The following is a 6589-nucleotide window of genomic DNA, read 5'->3' on the forward strand; positions in this document are numbered from 1 at the left end:
TTGAAGAAGCTTAACATGGTGCTCAAATCATGATGCATTTTAAACACCAGTCCATCACAGGGAGACAAACTGTAAAGACAAATGAGACAGACAACCGTTCACGCTTTCATTGTTGCCACTTTTGTTTCCTATTTCAAGCCCTGGACGGCAGCAGTCCACTTTTACCTTGGCCCCTCTCGAACGAGCAGTCAGCTCGTCAACCTGACCACGATTTAACTCTGTTTCTCCAAATTGAGGCCGTACAAAGAGCTATCTGCAGCAGGTAAGATATTTATTGTTCAGAGCCTTTCCACAGAATCCCACCCAAAATCTGAACTGTGCCTTAGAATTGCACACGTTTACCAATTTATTTATTTATTTTAGTACATCAGATTTATATCAAGTCAAAAGACCAATTGAACTGAACCCAACACCATTCATTTATAAATCCTTGGTGAGCAAAAATGCCATTTTTAATTGTTCACTTCGGTGGGATTTGACAGACACGAGCAGTAAGAAGAGTTATTCTGAATGCCCCATAAAAACCACACACCTGACTGACCTTTGCACCTTTAAGCTGTCAGTCAGACTGAAGAGACTAATCAGCCGATAATTTATTCGGCCCCTCAAATAATGGTTATAGACTATTTTAACCAAGACATCCAGATAAAATAAAAAAGCCTGGGTTGTGTTAATTGCAAAAAAAGAGAGAACGAAATCAGAGAAAAACTTGCATAAGACAAGCCAGAAATGTGTCATTGTCCCAGTTACACTTTTTACTCATCCTTTGTTATTCTGGATGTCGAAACGAGCCCCACGTGTCACTGATTCTGAGTTTCATCCAACAAAAACAGACAACATATATGAATTTGAAAATCTGTCCCCCATAAAAAAAAAAACGGATTAGCATTTTTCTTAAAAGTGTGCTTTTCTTTCTCTGAAATTGCTTCAGCAGCTCTTTAAAAGCTTCCGTTAAAAAAAGAAAAATGAAAGCACTTGACTCAGATCCCTGTTATTGATAAGCACATGATTAAAACCAGCTCAATTTACGATAAGAAGAGTAAGAATTGCTTCTTTTTTTTTTTAATGAAAAAAAAAGTTTTAGGAAGGAAGGAACTATATAACAAAACTTGAAGGGATGTTTGAAACCACAAACGAGACCGAAAATAGACTGAGTGTAAATTGTGCGTGTCACAAGGGAAATTTAACATTGCTGCGTGAGGGAAGGGAGGGGGGAATGGAAATGAGGAAAGCCCTTCTGTCTCTGTATCTCTTCCCTTTCTATAAGCCACACCACGAACTGCAGCAGACCGTTTTTTTTTTTTGTTTTGTTTTGATTTGTTTTCTAAAAGGAAAAGGAATCACCCCCCAACAGCTGAAGTGGCCTGCAGTTTTCAGCACTTCATGTGAAACTACAGCGCAGAACAGCTCAGTGCACGGCTACGGAGTCTGTGTTTGAAAACAGATTTTGTGCATTTTCAGAGATAATATTACAAACCAAAACATTTATTTATATGTTTATTTACAGGAGAAACTTAAAAACTTTTAAAAATGCAAGGGAAATGAGTCAGATACTTATCACAGCTACAATCAGCGGGACACAAACCATCAGCCGTCAGCCACAGGTCTCTGCCCTCACCTCTGATTGCTTCATACCTGCCTCAGCAGGAAGTCAGAAAACACACGCAGGGTGGGTTGTGCTTCCTTTGTGTTTCATACAAGCAGCATTTAATACAATACACCTGCAATATCAAGAGTTTGTGGGACATATAATTGATATACCACCCATCTGCCCATGCAGCTGTCTATCCATCCATTTTCTTTCCCTGCTCAGGGTTGGAGGTGGGGAGGTCGAGTGGGGGTTGGCATCAACCTCCAGCAGTTAGCATCCGCTTCACTACATCTACACCGTTGAGGGTCTGTGCCTGGCGCACGTAATTTATGCACCAAGACTGGTGCACAGGGGTGGCAGTGGCTCAGGAGGCAGGGGTTCGTCCTGTAACCAGTGGGTTGCTGGTCCGTCTCAGCCGTTGTGTCTTTGGGCAAGACACCACCTGCTCTGCCTACTGGTGGTGGTCAGAGGGCTCGGTGGTGCCTCACTTCTGTCAGCCCGCCCCAGGGCAGCTGTGGCTACAATAGAGCTCACCACCATCAGTGAGTGAATGGGTGAATGAGTGATTGTTGTGTGAAGCGCTTTGGAGTCCTCAGACTTGATAAATCAGTATACAAGTGCAGACCATTTTACTGCAGATGATTTCATGACTTGGAGTATATTTTTGTAAGATGTCTGGTTTATCACCTGGTCTTGGAAATAGCACATTTTGATGAAGGGGTGGTATTGTTTTAAAACAATGTGTCTTAATAATCTGTGTTGCTAAACCCACACAAAGCTGGTGTCTAACAGACAGATAGATGGATACATATGGTAAGTACATGACTGTGAAATTAAAGTTGTTTGTACAAATTGGGTGTATATAAAATGACAACCACTAAGTTTGACGTACAACTACAACTTGGACAAAGTACAAATTGATCAGCACTCCTTATAATAATTAAGAAAAGAAGAGGACTTTTGATTTGATGAGGTATTGAGTAAGTAGCAAGAGAGCTAATCTTGATGATTTGGGGACAACAGCAGTGTTGCCAGAAACATTCGGCATAAATATGTTTTCATACCACACTCCATTTAAAACAGTAGTGTTAAATGTAGTTTTGTTAGAGATTGTGGTAAAAGGAACTTCACTACAGTACAACATTTGATTCAGTTTTTTCTGATCAACATTTTACTTAGAAGCAAAATGTTTTCCAGATTCAGAACTTCCAATACACTAATCATGACATCAGAAAGCCCGTGGTCTGTACTCCGTGTGACTTTTTCCAGCTGTTGGCAGTGTGATATCAATGATTTGCGACAACATCACATTTTTCTTAATAAAAAAATAGTCAAAGTGTTTTTGATAGTTCTAGGAACATTATGACGTAATTACGAAATGCCTTTTTTCTTCCCCTTATCATTTCAGCTGAAATGACTCTCTGACGAAACAGATCCACAACACTTCCTAACTGGGCTAAAGCTAAGTTAGGTTTAGTTTTTCTTGTGCAGTAAACTAGAGTTTACTCGTTCCTGGACATGATTTAATGCAGTAGTTCCCAAAATTCACAGAGACTTGTGCCGGTTAAAGTGTCCAAACATTGCTTATAAGTCATTTAACAAAAAGCCTTGTCAACCATTATATGAATTTATGATTATTGTTTACATCTTGTTGTAACAGTTAAGGTCAAATATAGTGTTGGAAATCATCTTTAAAGTTGATTTGATTTCTATAGGTCTTCTAAAGACCCCCTAATTGGTGTTTCACACCCCACAGTGGGGTCCTGACCCCAACTCTGGGAACCAATGTTTCAGTGTTTGGTTTGTATTAGTGTGACAAACACTTAGTTAGTTTTAAGGCTTTGTCTGATTGAGATATTTGTTCTGTTTAAAAAAAAAAAACAATGCTTTGGTCACACATCTGTTGTTAATTACCACCACGCCACGCTGAATAAGAAACAATGGTTTGAGGTTTTCCACTTCCATCCGCTTCAAACCCACAAAAAAAAAGCAGGCAGAGCAGCATTTGGTCATGATTGCAATATTATAGATATTGTTTGTCCAAAACTTACCACATATATTTTTTAATCTTCATAATCAGAAAAAAACAACATGTGCATTGTGTGCATTTCACTGCATGCGTTTGGTAATATGATATTCTTTACGAGTGTTTAGGGCCATTCGAATTCAAACATGCTCATAAATAATTGAATTCATTGTTTTCATTGGCTTGTATAAACTCAGCTGGGTGAACCCAACAAAAATGTCACGTTCCTGCTTTCGTCGCCCCCATTTTAATAAAGTTTAACGGTCTGTGTTCTGCAGCAGCAGGGCATGTAAGTGTGAGAAAACAAAAAAAACATATTTGTCAACACAAATATGTTTTCGTTTAGGTGTAATAATGAGATATTATTCAACAAAGGGGTGCTGAGTTTAAAAAATAAAAATGAAATGCCACCTTTACGGTATTATAGAAAGTCAACAGAGTCTCTCCCCATCTCCCTGGTGGGAAGAGTCAATGCAATAAAAATGTTTTTTCTTCCCCAAATTCTCTACCTGTTTCAGAACCTTCCTATCTTCTTTGATTTTTTAAGAAACTTGACTCCATAATCACTCCATTTCTGTGGGATTATAAAACGCAGTTTAATTCTGATCAAACTGACAAGCTAATGTTTACTTTCATCTTAAAACAATCTCAAAAATGTCATAGCAGTTCAAGTAACCATTATTTCATAACCTTTTACGTCTCTGTCTGCTTCACCTCACATGTTTGCCTTCTGCCCCAGGTTGCATCAGAAGTGCCACAGCTAGCTGCTGCTGCTGCTGTTAGTGCTCGAAAATCGCCACAGCACTCTTCGTAAACAATCACAATGTGACACTGCACTGACACATAAAACAAAGCTTATAAAACAGTGTTTGTATGAACTGTTAGGAAGCTTTTGAGATGGGAGTTATTTTAAGAGCGCATTAACTCACTCTGGTCTTTACCCAGACCAGCCATTAGCTCCTCAGTCCAGTCAGAATTAAACTTCTCATATTTTATGTTTTGATCGGTCAGAGGTTGGAATTCACCTTCAAATAGTTATTATCTTTTTTCTTAGTTTATGGTAATCTGAGAAGTAAATAAATACATAAAAACAATAATTATCTTATAATTAACTTTTTTTATCCAATCATTTTATTTAACTACATAGCTGGCCAAGTATTTGGAAAAGTAGTTAGTTTCTGATAATTCGGATGACAGAAACAGTCACGATGACGGGGTCTTTTTGCAGTGTTTTCCTCATTTTGTCAGATTCACTGAAACTCTGTAATTACAGTCAGAATCATAAGACTCCTAAAACATTCCCTAAAAATGCACAGTCGAGACTTATCTTCACACCCCGCTGAAACACCCACCCACCCACACACACAAAACACCAAAAAAAAACAGAAGTTTTAGAATTTTGTAGTTTCAGCAACTTTTTTCACTTTTGCTATTAAACTAGGGGAGCACCTGGTGAAATTTTACAGGAAAGTTTAGTCCCAAATCTGACACCTTGCCGTTAAACTTCAATATTTTGGCTTTTACAAAGCTGTAATATAAAATCAAATCAGGCAATGTGGCTTTACACACCAGTGATGATTCACCACTGGTGAGTCATAAACGTAACTGTAAGATGGGGAAATACTTGAAGTAAGAGAGCGTAAAAGGAGAGGAAAAGAAAAAAAAAAAAAACGCCGTCAGGTCAGAAACTGAAAGTAAGAATGAAAAAATATAAAGAGAAAACTGCACAGCTTTCCATAGCATTAGAGTGGCACACACTACTCCTCATAGCTGCTCCTCAAGGTAAGCCCAACACAAAAAACTTTGAATTTATACATGTGTATATATATATATGGTAGAAAAATAGAGAGTATGTGTCTAAGGTTTGCATATGTTGTGTACATATCTTATTAAATGATTCAAGCTTGAAATTAATCATGAAATTGAATAGTTTCTGACTATTTTTCTTTTATTGATAAACACCTAATGTCCAACTCAAGCTGTAGGAGAAATGCAATCAAAATGCTCAAAAAGCTCAGTAACTCATGTTTTTGTTGATCCGTGTGACACTGGATGACAGTTTGGACTGAGGCTGAGAACTCCACAGAAACCTAAAGGACGCTGTCATGCTTTCTGTCAGGCAGAAAACCTCTGAGTCAGTCAGCGTGAGCAACACATGATGCAAGCATTTGTAAAATAACAGGAAGACGTGTTTCTTTGCTCTTTTGGGGGGGGGGGGATGCATATTGTTTTAATCCGGTGCCTAATCCTGTGGGATTCCGGGAGCAGGACTCTGTCGGCACCTTGCAGAGACGCTTGTAGGTGCGCGACCTAAACGAGCCCAGGACGCTTCTGTTCAGACTGAAACCGTTTAGAGGAATTAAGGCACTTCTGTTTTATGTGCTTGTGCAGCTACACCGTCTACAGCTGTAATGAGCTGCATAAGAAATGAAGCATGCTCTTGGTAACCAGATGGTGGGGGGGACAAAAATCTGTGGTGTGGAATTTCTTTCAGAAATGTTTTAAAACTTCCTCACAGACACTAATTATGCAAAGCGACATCTCTCCCCCCCATCCCCCGTCATGTTGAACACAGCTGCAGGATCTGCTTTTAGGCCGGTTTAATCTTAAAGCACATAAAGATTAATTCCTGGGTCTGTTTCAGATGACTCTTTGGTGGACCCTCGTCACCCTCTGTTGTGCGCTGGGCTGTGTGGCGTCTGCTGCTCCGGGCCCGTTAGTGCAGACGCACAAATACAAAAAATCCTTTCGCCTCACAACCTTCACTCGAACCCGAGTGCAGCATCTCCTCAAGAAATACGTGAGTACGAAATGTTTCAGGGGCTGCTCCGTTTCGCTTGAAACACCGTTGCTTTCTGACTAACTACAACTCAGTTTGTATTCTCTTTTTAATAGAAGGAGCAGCAGATGGGAAACGTACATTTTGAGGACAGAAGCCGCCGCCTGAGGGACCTGCCTCTCCTGTCCACAGA

The sequence above is a fragment of the Kryptolebias marmoratus genome, linkage group LG13 (assembly GCF_001649575.2).
Source record: "Kryptolebias marmoratus isolate JLee-2015 linkage group LG13, ASM164957v2, whole genome shotgun sequence".
NCBI classification, from domain to species: domain Eukaryota; kingdom Metazoa; phylum Chordata; class Actinopteri; order Cyprinodontiformes; family Rivulidae; genus Kryptolebias; species Kryptolebias marmoratus.